Here is a 16,780-nt window from a genome sequence, read left to right as displayed (position 1 = left end):
TCGCTGCTTACAGGTCCCAGAAACCCATGTTATGGAGGACACGGAATCAACTACATTTAAAACTTTCTCAAATAGAGCTTCTATGCCCACAGAAAAGCTCAATAGCAACCCAGATGTAGCACCTGAAACGTCAGTCTCTTCTGGGCCTTTTCCAAGCAGTGACAATTTCATTTTGACACAGTATCAGCTGGCGCTTGCTTACATCGCATCTTTGAAGGAGAGAAAAGCCATCAATGATGACATAAGTTCTCTGGGTACATGTGCCAAACTGGAGGAATTACATCCGACTGAGCGCAGTCCTTTCTTATATCGGAAAACCATCATGGAAATATTCTCAGAGATTAACCAGCTAACAATGATAAACTCTGCTGACATTTTCCGTATCAATCTCCCAAAGTTTGATAGCCCTTTGAATTGGGTAATCACGGAGTTTGTCTCTCCTTTGATGGTGGCTTTGCTTAAACAATGCGCGTCTGAACTTGAACATTTTGGTTTCAGATCTACAATTTTCAGAAAACAGTGTTTGCCTTGGCTGGCAAAGCCACTAAAATCTTTGCAACAAACCTTGGCAAAGCCATCTTCCCATATTGGAAACCATTGCTCTGAACGTAAATCCTTATTAGCTTCCATAGTTAGCCCTGTTATTTATGCATTAGACAAAAATCCATCTGAGCAGTATATCTGTGAAGCTGCAATGCCAAACGCTGTCTGACATAAAGACTCTGATTCGACACTTACATGGATTTCATGGAATACTAGGGGACACCATTACTTCCTTGGCCAATCGCTGGGCTTACTACACTTAAACCTCTATTGCCATTTTGTTGTTGCAGGAAACATGGCTTACTAACAACTTTAACAATGATGGCTATAACATAATTTGTAATCCTGCTAAAAGCTCAAATAGAGGTCGCCCAAGCGGTGGCCTGGCTATTGGCACCCGTGTTATAATTTCCTTAGAACCAGTATGTTTTGGTTATACACTTCCATATGTAATGTTGGTTTCTTTATTTTTTCCAGTTTCTAATGATGAATATTGTTCATCAATGTCTATGTAAGGTTACATTTCAAACACAACATTTGATAGCAAATATCTTAATGTGGTATAGTAAGCATCCGGCTGTTAAGCTTCTGATCACGGGAGATTTTAATGCACATAACTTACACGTAGACATGCATGCAGAGTCAGGCGTGGAAATGTATCAGCGTTGTGAAATGTATAGGAGTGGCGGCATTGATCCTGGAGGGAATACTTTTTTCAACGGGAATGACCAGATTTGTCTTCCCAGAGAAAATCCTGACCACCCAGATTGCAACTTCACCTAGACCAACAGCCTCTCCAAATCTAACTTAGATTGTGTTGCGACAAACTTTAAAATGCTTAGAAGCTGTGACTTGGTAAACATAGGCCATAGCCATCTTAGTGATCATGACACACTTTTCTGGACCTCCAAATTGGGGTATGACCGCTCTATTTCTTCTGTTACAAATGTAGCCAAACCTAATAATGCTGGAAATCGTATTAGAACACGGTGTTGTAGTAACGTGATTGGTCAATGTGTGGGCTATAAAAACTGGTATAGCCTGCAGTTTGAATAAAGCCCAGGAAAAAAGTGTATAACCGAAAAAAAGTAAGCAAAAGCTTACCTACAAGGCGCCGGCACCGTTGTGGCACGTAATTTAATTAATTACGTTGCAGCCGCTACCAAAACAGATTGACTTAACAGTATACAGTTCATTTCAACACAGCACACGGAACTGAAACAGTTAAAGTTCTGTGTGCTGTGTTGCCTTCGAAGCATGCCTGGTGTGCCCGAGCCTGCTGCCCACTGGCTTTCACCTGCAATTGTCCAGACTTCTCCGTTTTTGCCAGTGACTACCTTTTCGACATGCTAGTCAGGACTCAGTCTCTCCTTTTCTGACCAAAACAGGCCTGGGCTGGAACAAACTCCTTTCATGCACCCTAGACCTACCTGGATGACTGGGCTTGTAGGAGACACTGCTCTTAGTTCTCTTTTTATCAGCATGTTTAGGTACTTTAAAAACGTTGTGAACTTTTGTCTCCCTAAATAGCATCCTTCCTTCATATGTAATTTCAAGACACAGTCCTTTGAGATCCTTCTGTACGCCAGTTCCTTAAGGAGAAAGTGACACCTTCCTGAGACCAAAGCATGCCATTAAGGAATCAAACTTCCTTTTCATTTTGACTTGCTGAAAAGACATGTTGGGCTGCAGTGCACTGAAACACCCACATTATGGGAAAAGACACGTTGGGCGGCAGTGCACTGAAACAGCCACGTAATGGGAAAAGACACGTTGGGCTGCAGTAGAATGCTATGAAGGCATGGCAGAAATATAGTTACCTCACAGTTAGTAATAAAATCTACATCTACATCGTAATAAAATGGGTAGAAAATCTGTATTAGACAGTTTTGATTTATAAATGACATGTGAGTAATTTTGAAATAGACATTTTTCTTTAGGAAACGACCCTTTCCAGCCTACAACCCTGTTCAAAATAAATACTTAATGTCTGCAACATTTATGTACCATTTTCCATTTGTTTCTACTTCTCATTGTTTGAACTTTAATTAAACCCCCAGGGTGTTATAATAGCTTTATAGACCTGCAGCAAGGGCTGTACAGGCGTTATTGTCCCTCATACCCCGTTAAAGGCCCTCGCTTCACTCGGGACATTAACTCAGTCTTCAGGGCCCCTGCCCAATTGGAACACTGAGCTCATAGTGAAAAACCTAGCGGATTCTGTCATTGCCCAGAGACAATAAATCATCAGCAAATCTTTCTAAATTCGATCCTGTGATCTATTGCTGGGACAGGGCGAGGATTAGAAAACAATATTATCTTTTGCCAAACGAGAAAAAAGCAAAACTCACTTTGTTAGCCACTCGTTATATAAAAACTGGCTGACCCAACATAAATTATTCTCTAAATAACTCAAATTGGTCAACATTATTTAGAATCCTGAAGAGCAATGACAGCAAAAAGTGTTGGTCTTGTTTTATGGAATTTTTGGCAAATTCACCATCTATAGAGCTTAACGCCGTCCCCGAATTACAATAGGCAGCACATATCACTGAATTATATGCTGTAACAGATGGAAAGAACATTAATGTAGACAGTTCTATTCCCAGCCATAAGTTCTTTGGTGAGGGATTCGATGCAGAAGATGTAATCATCATAATTAAAAATTGAAACCCTCTTGGGCCCCTGGATCAGATGAAATAGTCATTATTAGTATGAAAAAAACTAGAATTTGGGGCTAATGTCTTGCTAAAACTGTTTAGACACATTGAGGCCAGTGGGCGCATTTCTGATAGCTGGAGGGGTGGGGGTGGTGTCTATACTTATACCTCTTCATAAAAAGGTAAAAAGGCACGGCCCTCTTAATTATAGACTTCTAGCAATGAAGAATTCGAGCCAAAAGATATTTTCATCAATCCTGCTAGAGAGACTCAATGAATGGGTTCATGAGCAAGGCTTGTTAAAACCTTTCAAGACGGGCTTCTTATGCACAGTACAATATCTGATGCCAAAAGCATGGCGCAGTGCAGATTCTAATCTTTACTGTTGCCTTGTTGATTATAGTAAGGCCTTCGATCTTGTATCACATGAACTTTTATGGTCTAAACTCACACTTTGGGGCATAGATCTGCATCTATTGCATTCTCTTAAACTATTATACATGGACACAACAGTTGTAGTTCGTGTAAATCAGGAGGATGAGCTTAGCACGCATATTGAAAATAACTCCGAATTGAAGCAGGGATGCGTTCTCACCCCCTGCTTTTCAATCTATTTGTCTCAGATATGGATAGATCGATCTAAGCAGCGCATAACCCGCCCAAAGTTAACAGTATGGCAGTGTCATGGCTAGGATACGCCAACAATAGTGTCTTTATCCATTAGACCCCCCTTGAGCCTCCAAAGTTCAATAGATGCCCTTGCTCTCTTTACCCAGGAAAATCGCATGATGATTAACACTAAGAAAACTAAAATCATGTGTTTAGGGGGCTCAGTGCAGAAAAGAACAATTATTCTAGAGAATCTTGAAGTGGTTGACAGTTATACCTATTTAGGTTTTCCACTAAGGCTTAAGCCTATGAGTCTTTAACAGGGACATTGTAACCACTATGATTTGGAGAAAAAATGGCTGATTATTAAATGATACATTGTTCACACGGGGGAATTAATATAGACGGTTAGCTAATTATTTATAGAACAAGCATTATATTGGCAATATTGTACGGACACCAGGCTCTCTCCTTAAGAAAGATCTAGTGGCTTGATGGGCTTGAGGAAAGATCACTTTGGTCTGTTATGAATTTACCCAGCTCCATCCCTGTTGAGGCACTGCAGCTTGAATTTGGTACTTGCTATCTTATTACCTGCTGGCTTGGTCAACGCACCCTTACCTGAAATTATTCTCACCTCTAAGTAACGCAAATAAACGTGTAAGAATATTGGGAATTTGAGACATTAATAGAAAAGATAAATACCTTCATCCTTGAGTTTGAACAATCAGCAAAATCATTATTGCTGTGTCTCGGTTTATCTCTGGCTTATCCATATGACTCACCGACTATAGAACAGATCCTCTAACAGAAGTGAAGAGAATGGCATAGAATTAACAACTAATTAACAGCCACTAGGAAAAGATATAAATAGTTATAAATGCACCTTGTACATACTTATCTAAATACTGTCATCAAGCTCTGAAAATATTTATTCTATATTTGTGTTTTAAACTGCTACCAATTTGGGAATATCATGGAGCTTGGAAAAACATTTCTCAGGAGCTAAGATTATGCTGATTTTGTCATCTAGAGATAGAAACCGCCCGTCATATTTTAACTAAATGCCCTAGATTAAAACCCCTCTATGTTAAAGGATATGGAAAACTTGTTGTGACCATTGAACAAGACCAATGTCGGAATGCACTTTACAGGGAAATCAACTGTCATTACTGCGGGTGCATATTTGTCACTCTCGGGGCTTCTCCTGGAGTCCTTTCCTTTTTTTTGTAGAGGTATGGTTTACCTCGGAGGGAAGCAACTATGCCTGCATAAGTGACTGGCAAGCTAGTGGCCCCTTCCCCGAAGTAGCCACAGAGGGGGAAAACGCCACTTAAGGCAGAAAGTTATTGTGGTCTGTGGAGGTCTTGCTGTCCTCTTGGTATTCGAGATGGTCCAGTTAACAGATAGGAGAGATCCAGAGTGGAAGGACAGGTCCATGAATCCAGCGGAAGATGGTAACTGAGGCAGCTGTTTAATCGGGAAGGACCCCCCAAAACAGGAACAACAATTGGAAGCTATCTGCAGTGGGCGAATAAAGCAGTGAGAAAGGAAATCTAGCGGATGAGAAGGAAAGAAGTGGGAGAGCCCTCGGTAGGAAAGGGGAAGAGGATAGCAGCACATAGCTGAATCCTAAGTGTAGTGCTGTCACATCCGCAGAGGGAGAGATCACAGAAATTCAGCAAGAATTGGAACGGTAGAGCCCAGAAGCCTGTGGCTCCCGGGGGAGAGACAGGGACAGGCGAGCAGGAGAGAGGAATAACGAGAGCTGCAGAGCAGCCGAGGAGAGAGAGACAAGAACATGCACCGCCGAGCAAGGGAACATGCAAAATTCAAGGAACAGAGGAAAACAAACTGCTCACGAGACTAGCGGAGAGGAGAACTAGCGTCTTACCCACAGATGCAGGAGCTAAGGGGCTGCAACGCGCCGGCTGCAGGAAGCTTAAATGCAGCTGGCAAAGTCCATGCTGGAATAAGCTACACCATGGCTGCATGGTGAAAAAAGAACGTAATGTGGAATTCAATGGATGTGCAGCCTCCATCTATTCCATAAACCACACCTAGTGGAACGTGTGACTTTTACTTGGACGGTTGAACAAACGATTTTAGACCAATAATCATTTTATTTATTAAACTGATGCTGAAATTACATCCCGAATGGAATGATATCAAATGTTTATAATTTACATTGGTTATTGCGATTTTTAGCCGAGAATTTTTATGCTTGTTCTTTTAAATTGTTGGAAATATGTAAATATTGCTTAATATGAGGATTTGATTAATTGTATGTATGTGTTTCTGGGCAAAAAATGTTTTATGTAGTGCTTAACGTTTGCACAGTAACCAACCGCACAATAAAGACGAACATTTTTTTTTAAAACACTAAGTAAATAATGACAAAAGGTCATGATTAGAGAGCATGACAATGACGTTGTGAGCAAAAGGCATTTGGAAAAAAGAAAAAAAAAAAAAAGGAAAGAGCACTTCAACACAACATTTTCATAACTTTTGCAAGGTATCTAATTTTTTCAAATACAAACTGATTCAAACAATTTGTTATTTCTAATTTGTTTCAAAGGTTGAATTTTTATGCAGGTGTACGACACTGCCACCGCCCCGGGAAGCCACAGTAAACGGTACGGCTCCCTGTTGAAACCCCAAAAAAGCCAGGAGAGCGAGAGTTGTATGGCGAGGATTAACTGAACGTGAGACAGAGAACTGGATGTCTCAGGACCATAAGAATCCTGCAGATCATCCCAAACAGTACAGAAGGTAACCGGGAACCCGGTAGGAACGGGAGACCAAAAGGGACTCATTATACACTCGTAGAAACTCATCCCAGTAGAAATGAGAAAAGCTGGGAACCAAAGTTAAGAAATTTAAACTGTCTTAATGAAAGAAATAGAATAAAAGACATCCCTGGGGGGAGATCAATAGACGGGATACCACTACCCTGGGAGGATGGAAAAGTTAACCCTGGGTCGGAGTCAGAGACTAGAATAACATAAACAAAGAATATGATGACCTGAAGGCCAAAGAAGCCTCTACGATAAACAAACCACAGGAGAGACCAGGCCATGTAAAAGTGAACTATAAATGTCAGGACACCTTTACATAAGGTAAAACCCTTTTGTTGAGTATAATGGGTTAGAACTAATATTTTTTGCACTTATATGCCCAACAGTTTCTCATTCACTTTTTTCAATTTCTCTTTAGGTTTGTTAAAGTAAATGAATAACAAATCATGGAACTCAATATCATAAATCAATTATATTATTTATTGGTATTTTCTATACCTTTCACTATTTCAGGTTCTCATTTTCTTCTTTCACAGACTTTTTTTTTCCAATCTATGCATTGTTTCTGACTAATTTCATTTCTACAAGTATGCACTGTATAAAGTCTATTTCTATGAAAGGAAACATTTTCTCAATACAAAACATAACGATATAAATCTGAACAAAATCCAGAATACATTCTTCACCATCACCTTATACTGTGATTCCTCGAACCACCTAAGTGTCAACTTATCAAATTTGCACACAACAAAATCTCTAAACATCTAGGTGCCTATACATAAAATATGTATACAACAATGTCTATGTCACTGAGAATTAGTTTGTTAAGTTTCTCCTATATGTTGTAGAAAGCTAGCAGAAGGTTCTAGGTGACCCCTTGTACTAATATGACGTTTCGGCAGAGTAAGAATTAGACCGCCTTCTTCAGGACTTCTTTTTATTACACAGCCCTGAAAAAATGACATAAAAATGTATAAGCTAATCTTATATTTCAAAATCTCTATGTATAATGTGTTCTTCAGTTCCAATTTGCATCTAAGTATAAGTATATAAAGCTACTTCCCTCGCAACACACTTGGCATGTGTGCCTCTTCCTTTTTCCTTCCCTTCTTGGTTGTCTTCTCCCCCTTCTATTAGATTCCTGTGCCACTGCCAAGCGCCATGCAAAGAAACTAACAGGGTGCTGTAAAAACCCTCAAGGGCAGTTTGTTTGTCCTGTACTTTTCCTGTACTACATGTCAGGAAAGAGGAATCATACAGGAATCTTTCCTTCACCAGCTCATGCAAAACTCATTAAGATTGATCCAAAGATTTGACAAGAGTCAAGGAAAGCCATTTCTTAAGAGGAAAAAGTCCAGAATCTCACGAGTGCGCTACACAAACTGATAAGAAAAGTCACAAAAGACTATTTAAAAATGTCATATTACCAAGAAGCCTAAAGAATGAGAAGAGAAGTGTGTGAAGCACACATCGGGAGAAGGGAGTCATACTCCTGACCGGTTACGGTTCGCATACGACCGTGGTCAGTCTGGGACAGATGAAAGACTGCTCAGGCTTCTCTGCCAACCAAGCGGCCCTGCAAGGAAATCCATGTACCTTGCCAACCCCATCGTGGCCGTCACGCAGCATGTGGCCCATTATATTTGACAGGGTGGAGAAATGCCCATTCATCAAACCTTCTAATGCTTGTGAACTTCATTCACTCGCTAATGCTACCTTGTCTCTCTCCCACTTTACGTTACCCTTCCTGCTTCTTTTGTGCCTTCCTACAACCTTATCTTCCATCAACCTACCTTTCAAGTGTGGCTTTATGAAATTGGATTCCATCTGCGCTGCCTCGTCCATCAGCACCACTTGCAGGCAAGGCTTCAAGCTGTATTGCAGCCTTTCCATTAAAGCACCATCGACCTGATATAAGCACTACACACCATATCTATAGAGCCGAGACCTACTCTGCAGATCTTGGATCCACATACCCACAAGGTCCCCCCCCCCGTTTTTCTTTTCCTTGGGTCTGGCTTTTTTAGTGGCCAGCACACCCCGTTTCTATTTGGGTGTCCTGGCTGCTCAGAAGACTTTCACAACACCAAAACTTCCACCATATCTCAGGTAAGAGATAAGCCTGAAATTACCTTAGTTTGCTAAGTTAGTGGTAGGGTCAGCTAGCATTAAGCTTTTGGAGATAAGACATATTCCTTTTGGACATTCACAGACGACTGACGGGAAATGTAATTATTCATATAGGTAGGGAATACCACATAGCGATAGGGCTAGTTAGGCCTTCATATTATTATTTAATAAATACACCATGCAAATGCCCTCCAAAAGTTTGTGTCCTTCTGATCTGCCACATATTCCTCCAGGCAGGCATGCAGGTATGCTGACTCGTCTCTTCTTTCTGTTTTCTTTCCAGAGTTCTGCGTCTGTCAGAGCCGGCGCTTTTCTGCTTTTGTTCCTCGCTGCGCCGTTCGTCTGCCACTTGGGTGGTTCAGACTGGTTGTCCGTCTCCTGGGCAGGGCTTCTGCCCTCTGTGTCTCAGCGGCTACTGGATTTGTCACGCTGGGCGGGTGCTCACTTCCTGCTACACATCCCAAGAGGAGGCCTCTCCTCCTCTGCAACTCCATGGGCCCTCTTCCAGTCCTGCAGCAGTGCCAATTGGGTCTTTATTTCTCACAAAGGAACTCTCATAAACTCTCTTTTCTGAGAAGCAGACGGAGTCAGAATCCATGCCTTTTTTTTATCCCTGAAAGACAGTACTCCTGGCAAGTGTGAAGCGGATAAAGTTATTCCCCTTACTTTTTGAGAAATAGTATTCTGAGTAGAAGGGGCCGGAGTACTGTGGATATGACCCACTCCATAAATGAGACTATAACCATGCAAATGATCTGGTCAGAAGTAAGGCTAGGCATCGAATCATAATCCTCTTGATGATAATTGTCGAGCATCTTGCTCAAAACTGTGTTTAATTAATTTGTTAAAGAAAGAAACCACCATTTTTGAGATGAGCCAAAACCCTTTTTTGAATATGGATGTTATTATGCGGGTTCAAACATATCACTTTTTGATCTGCACTGATGTATTATAGTGTTTTGATCTTTTGTCAATTGTTTCTGTTCACGTGTACAGTGTTCCGTCAATGTTTCTGAATCGTAAAAGATTGTCTTGTTATTTTTGTTTATGTGCTAGTAAGGGTTTAAGTTATGGCACTTTACATTGTGTATATCTTCACAAATTGATGTGTATATGCACTTTCGGCCTCATTACAAGTGTGGTGGTATCTTGGCGGTAAATCCGCTGAAATACCAAACGCAATTACAGTTACCGTTGCTTGGTACAGCGGTATTACAAGTGGCAGTTTGGCACATTAGTCCCCATCGATGGAGTCCATAGGACTCCATTGGGATTTTAGCGGTATTACCACCAACGCTAATATCGCCAAAACGGGTGGATTTTGAGAGTAAGGTGGCGGAAACACATCCAGCATTCTGCTGGAGGTTTTTTTCCACCTCACCTCCAAGCCTGTAATTTGGCGGGACGGTAATGCTATAGTAACAGAGTTACCACCGCATTACCGTCCATATTTCCTGCACTGCTGACCTTGTAATTAGGCATTGTCTTTTTCTACTCGTTATAAGATTAAAAATAGTAGTATTTTCTTATAACTGTTTTTGGTTTGTAAGTGCTTTGGATGTTACTTGGCAGTGGGACTGTTCTGAATGACTAGACCTCTTGGGAAATTAACTTGCAAGATAGTGGCACAATAAAACTCTGGTTCCCGCTGCAGGGCTGTTAGATAATTGTTGGGATACTAACCGTAAATTGCAAATCACTACGGGAAAACCTCATTCAGATCAGGCTCTATGGGACCTCAAATGGAATTCAGCATGTGACAGACAAGCTCACAACGTATCAGCCAAAAAAGTACAGTAGATGTGAATCCTCCAGGCTGATTTCCCCACACCCAAGTAGCTAAAGCATAAAGGCAAGATTCCCTAGCAAACAATGTCCACAACCAATTACTCAAAAAACACTGGACCAAGTACCACTGATATCAACACAAAACCAAGACAAAACTTCAAGCAACAGCGGTTCATGCATGGCAACATCGACCAGACAATACCTCTTCGGCCTAGTTCATACAACACTCAGAAGTAATGGACTTCAGGAAACCTGACTTATTCGGGTCACTCTCCACAGAACCTTTAACTCGAATCAGACAAAAACTGCCACAAACATGCAATAGACGTCAACTGGTGGACCGGGAGTTTGCACTCATTTGGGTTAATCTCCCCGAGGCCTTTATCTAAAACTTTAACAGAATATTTTCCATTAGAGTCTACAACCCCGGGTTAGCTATCCTGAGCGGGAAAATTCACCCTCACCTAACGACTACCCCGAACCCCCTTTTTCAAACCAAGTCTTATCCTCACTTATTCCAGCTTACATAACTCAATCAACCTCCCCACATGGCAACACAATGCTTATATCAGATTTCTCCAGTTACCTTATACAATTTGCGATTACATTATCCAGTCCACTGTGTTTTCTTTGAAGTCTTGCACTTAAAATGGGAAAAGCAAAAATACAAAAAGTCGACTTCAAAGAACAAAACGAGGACTGGGTGACATACTCAAGCATGGGATGGCGAAACTTGAGAAATTCTACATACACACCATTGATCAGCTATATAGCCCTATCTCCCCCACAGCCTCCCAAACCAGCAGCTTACTAAGTCCCAAGATTATCCCTTGATTAGCACTGCAAAGATTTTCTTTTTGGATGAACCACAAATAAGGTCGTCTTTCTGAACGTAGAATCACACTGTCATTCTGAATTTGGGTATTTTCGTCCGCAAGCATCAACACTACAGGATTTGCATCTGTCTTTCCCTTTACCCCACTCTGACGTTTTCTTGCAGTCACATGCAGCGAGGCCAGCAGTGCTACACAGGGCTACTTTGCACTCCTTTAGTCACCCATCCACTCGCACACCTGACAGCTAAAATACACTTGTCTATCACCCCCTCATCTATCCATATCCATCCAACCTACACCAATGTAGCCACCCACCACTGATTCACCAATTTACCATTCATCCATCCACTAACCACCCATTCAGTAACCTATCAACTCGTCCGTGCACATTTTCACCACCCCCACTAACTCCTTCCTACCGTGCCCCCATTTATCCACCCACCGACTCAGCCATCTGCTCGTCCATGCCCATGCCTTCATCCAGTTTACAAATTCGGAACAGCCGGATCCATTGACTTTGCCTGTGCTTGCTGGAAACGTTGGCAGGAGTACAAGTGTGAAACCCCGTGACCTGCATGCAGGCGTCACCTCTGACAAGCAGTGGCCTCTGAGACCGAGAGGAGCGAACACTGCGTGCAGCGCAGAAGGACGGTTGTCCTGTGGAAAGAAAACACAGGAACAGCACGGGTGAGAGCTAATTCGGTTAAGAAGCGCCACTCAGCCTCCGTTAAACCGGTATTTTAGCACTGTTTTCATTGCCATAAAAGAGGGACTGGCATGGCTTATAACAGCACTTTGCAAAGACGGGTTTCTTAACCGTCGTGTCCGAACGTAAATATGGCAGCCATCGTGGAATAGGTTTCCTTCTATTTTTAGCAATCAACCAGGGGCGTAGGAGACACATAAAATCGGGAGGAGGGGGGGGGGGGCACCTAGGGGCCTTTGTCTTTTTTTTTTAATTTTATTTTTTTAGTCAACTCCACTTTTCACATTAAAATGCTGTACGTATGAAATTACAGATTTCATCACTGTATAAAATACGAGAAAAGAAAACGGAAGAAAATTAAGCATGGCAAAAAAGCAGTTCAGAGTATAAAATCCTTTTATTTGGTGTCTCCCTTCAGTAAAAATGTTACTACTTTCCAGGTCAAAAGGCACAATATATAAAGCTTCTTTTATTATAAGAATTTTTTTTGCAGATGTTTATTCTACTGTCAGTAACGTCTTTTTGAAGTCCCACTGTCTAAGTGTTTGCACCCTACTTTCACCACATTGGCAATGCCAACGGTTTGGGCTTTTGAGTCTGCAAAGTCATTTGGGGTGTGAGTACCTGGGCATCTAACAGCAGTGCTTGGCAAATCCCTAATACTTGTACACAAGCCAAAACTGCTGGCTTTGCCAATGTTTGTTTTTACCAGGACTTCAGTGAAGGACACACATAGTGCTTATAAATCGAATGCTGAGCACGAACCTGGTTACAACATTTTGATTACACCAACAGAGCATTGGCAGCCACAACATCTATTTCTCAGCTGTGTGCCTACAATCTGTGGGAGCTGCATACATGCCAACATTCTGAGCCACCTGGGAGGGAGATTTCATGAGAGAATTCGGGAGAAATTAATTTCCCCATAGGAATGCATTGTTGGGGCTATAATTATTTAAGGCAGGAGAACGTGAAAAATAGCAATATTTTGCAATATTTATCATTTCAAAATCGTGAGTCTCCCGCCTAAATTGGTAGGGTTGGCATGTCTGGAGCTGACGTAGGCTTGTGTAGGCGTGCATGTTTTGGCAGTATTCTGGAACATGCTGTGGCTGAATGGGACAGAACCTCAACTGAGTAGGCAGTGATTAAAGGCCCTAAAGACCCTGGTTTCCGGACTGGTGAGGCTCCATGAGGCTGAGTGGAATTTGTAATTAAGGTCGCTTTGTGTATAAATGTAGAATCCTTGGCTGTGAATAATTTAATTTCATGATCTGCAGCGGTTCGTTTAATGGGCTCTTTTCAAAGGCCATTTCACTGAGAGCGCAGCGGCGTGCCGCCTTCCCTCAGGGTAGCCTATAAGATTCGTCTGTGGGGACTACGACTGTCCGCAAGTGTAAGGGATCGGGGGCCAAACCTTGCACGCCCACTAGACAATTGCTTTTATTATCACACAATTCCAACCTCAGAAGTGTGAAAGACGCAGTCTGTCCGGCTGCCAGGATTCCAAACATGCAACCGCAGGTTTATCAATGTTACCCATTTGGTTCAGCCCAGCATCATACCATGCACTCGGGGCACCAAAGCACTGCACCGTTTTAACAATTCAAGTGGGCAGCCTTTTGTGCCATAGTTTTTAGTTCTTCACTGCCATTACAGAATGGTTGCAGACTGCAGCCATATGCAAATCAAGCTTGGACCTATCCATGAGCACATGTCACGTCCCATCGGCATGCAAACACACGTTACCGTATGCTTGCTGCCCTCTACCACTGTCTTTGCTGTCACGTAACTGTTGTATATAGGTTGTGTTATTGAAGTGTTTATATGCAGAAACTAGATGTATTATGTCAGTACATCGGCTTGCGCTAGGCTGGTATCATTCGAGGTTGGAACCTCATCTATGTCATTAGCTGTGCATCAGAATGTTGTTCTTCAACTGTGAGCAGTTGGACCCTGGACACTGCCTGTGCTGGGGGTCTCTCACGTTTGCTTATTACTAAGATAATAAAGCCGACATAATACATCGATGGTGTGATCTGCATCCATCATTACAATGGCGACGAGGATGGGATGACATTCCCTAACGTAACGACACCTATCGCAACAGAGACCCCCAGCCTGCAGGACCATAAGTTTGGCCGTAGCACCAGAGGAACCAAGGGAAGGGAGAACGCCTGTTTAAGAGGCTGCAGTTCAGGGGCTGTCGAGTATTTGGCTTTGGTGTGTCTCTAAAGAGTGAAATGCGTCAGCTCACCAGCACAGGCGGGCGACGGCGCTGACCGTTCCGCAGAAGGAAGTCCTGAAGGAACCAGGAAGCAACCCTGCACTACGCGGACCAAACCGCCTCACAGGAGATCTTCCGAATCGCTATTCCGCAAAGGTACGTGTGCAGCGAAATCCGCCGGCGGCGGCAGAGGCGAGCTTTTGGTGCGAAGGTGCGTGCCCAGCGAAACTTGCCGGCAACGACAGAGGCGAGTTATTTGTCGACCCCAAAAAGGTACGTTTCGTTCATCACACGGAAGCGGCGTAACGCAACGTGAATGCAAGTCCCTCAGAGAGAAGGTTGCTGATTGGCCCAGTATCGAAGCTCACTACGTCTCAGAGTCACGGGGTTTTCAACGCAGGGAACAAGGAAGTGCGATCTCCCAGTGCAACCCTTGAGTTTAACGTGGTTGCCACACTTTGGGAAAAGCAGAGTTTGTTTTTAAAATTTGCCCTGGGCCCTTGCGGGAAGGCAAATCAGGCTTGGATCACAGGTGAGAATCGACACATTATCTGTGTGCCTACAGTTCTCTGCCATTGACGGAAATTATGGCATTGTCTGGAGTTCCGGGTCCACAGGTATTCATGCCCTCACCAGGTCCCCCAAGAATTAAATGGGTGCCTTGGAAAAAGGGTTTTCTTCACTATGTTAAGGCTACATGCGGAAATGGCATGTCTGTTGAGCGCAAAGTAGCAATGTTGTTGCATTTTCTGGGCTATGAAGGGCAGAGGATATATGACACCTTGCCTGAAGTTTCGGAATTGGATGTGGAAGAAGGTGTAAATGACTTTGATCTTGCTCTGATTAAACTTGATAAACATTTTGAAACTAAGACTAGTACAGTATTGGAAAGATATCATTTTGGTACGAGATGCCAACATGAGGGAGAATCTGTTGAAGATTACGTAACTGCTTTAAGACATCTGTCTCTGCATTGTAAATTTGGGAGTGGCTTAGACGAACACATAAGGGATCAGTTTATGTTACATTGTGCAAATGATAAAATTCGTGAAGAAATCTGGTTAAAAGATGATCCAAATTTAGATGAAGTTATTAGCATTGCGAAGAAAATTGAACACACCCTACAATGTGTGGCAAAGTTGGCTGCCAAAGAAAATAAGTCAACAGTAGGAACTGAAGTGTTAAGAGTGAATGATAAAAGGGGAACTTGCCCAAAAGAAAAGAAGAAACAGAAAATCAGACCAAATAGGCGTTATGATGGTAACCAAATGAAGGGTGGGGGAGCTGAACAGACAAATAAATATGCCCAGAGGGATAGCTCACAGTCCAATGTAAAGAGGGAAGATAGGTTATGTTTCCGTTGTGGGAGTGCACGCCACCTATCAACATCTCCTATATGTCCAGGGAGGCGTGCCAAATGCAATATATGTAAAAGATGGGGTCATTTCGAAAATTGTTGTAAAAATTATCGAATAGGAACAGATGGTAAAGGAACACTCATTGTCGAAGAATATGATGGCCTTTCCTCAGAGGAAGCGGATATTTCTGAAAATGAGATTGTCACGGTCCATATGGTAAAATGTTTAGAAACTGACGAAAGTGAGCATCCTTCAGCATGGATAGAAGTTAATGGTCATTATGTGAAAATGCTTGCTGACTCTTGTTCTAAAATCACGTTGATGTCCAAGATGGTTTTTGAGAATGTGGTTGGAGGTGCCATTGAACAGCTGTGCCCGTCTGATAAAACCCCAGGGGGATATAATGGTGATAAAATAGAGATATTAGGATGTTGTGAAGCTGAATTAAAATTCAAAGGGAGAGTAGCGCAAGGAAGGATATATGTCACAAAGAGAGGAGAAACATTGTTAGGTTGGAGGGAACAAAGAGCGTTAAAAATCAAGTTAGATCCCAATGGTGAGGAACAAGTTTTCAATGTGGGCTACCCTTCTGAGTCCAATGATAAAATTGCCAAATGCGAAATGATAATGAAATATCCCGAAGTATTTCAGGAAAAGGTAGGATGTCTTAGGGGTATGGTTCATAAGATTGTCATAAGGGAAGGAAGTAAACCCATTGCATCAAAACTTAGGCCGTTACCGTTGTCGATGCGGGAAGCAGTACGGAATGAATTAGTAAAGCTTGAGAGGGAAGGAATTATTGAGCCAGCCAAGGCTGTAGAGTGGATATCCCCGGTGGTGGTCGTAAAGAAGGGAAGTGGAGATTTGAGGGTGTGCATTGATTTGAGGGAACTTAATAGATGTGTTGTGGCAGACCGCCACCCATTACCCAATATGGGTGAGCTTTTAAGTAGGATTGGGGATGCGAAGTGCTTTGCAAAACTTGACATGGCGAGTGCTTATCATCAAATTGGTTTGGATAATGAATCTCGCAAGTTAACTGCTTTTATTACATATGAGGGCATATATCAATTCAAACGCATGCCATTTGGATTGGTATCGGCTTCCTCAGTATTCCAGAAGGTG

At 42.4% G+C, this 16,780-nt stretch overlaps 1 protein-coding gene and 1 long non-coding RNA gene across 3 annotated transcripts in view; one reads left to right on the top strand and one right to left on the bottom strand.

Annotated features, from left to right (window-relative positions):
• Positions 1–11,936, bottom strand: part of LOC138504327 (uncharacterized) — a 34,442-nt gene extending 22,506 nt beyond the window's left edge. The window contains exons 1-2 of the long non-coding RNA XR_011279823.1: positions 11,807–11,936; positions 11,115–11,171 (exon numbers count right to left, since the gene is read on the bottom strand). This is a non-coding gene — a long non-coding RNA (uncharacterized lncRNA). The remainder of the gene's footprint in view (positions 1–11,114; positions 11,172–11,806) is intronic.
• A 15-nt stretch (positions 11,937–11,951) lies between these two features.
• Positions 11,952–16,780, top strand: part of LOC138504325 (uncharacterized) — a 319,698-nt gene continuing 314,869 nt past the window's right edge. The window contains exon 1 of one of the 2 annotated variants that reach the window (XM_069624745.1): positions 11,952–12,051. The gene's annotated coding sequence lies outside the window, so the exon portion shown is untranslated. Of the gene's footprint in view, positions 12,100–16,780 lie in introns of both variants that reach the window. The other variant, XM_069624746.1, reaches the window with a different exon arrangement.

Source organism: Ambystoma mexicanum, chromosome 11 (genome assembly GCF_040938575.1).
Source record: "Ambystoma mexicanum isolate Mex_15411 chromosome 11, UKY_AmexF1_1, whole genome shotgun sequence".
NCBI lineage: Eukaryota > Metazoa > Chordata > Amphibia > Caudata > Ambystomatidae > Ambystoma > Ambystoma mexicanum.
Note: the sequence above shows the minus strand (reverse complement) of the source record. Positions and strands in the feature narration are given on the sequence as shown.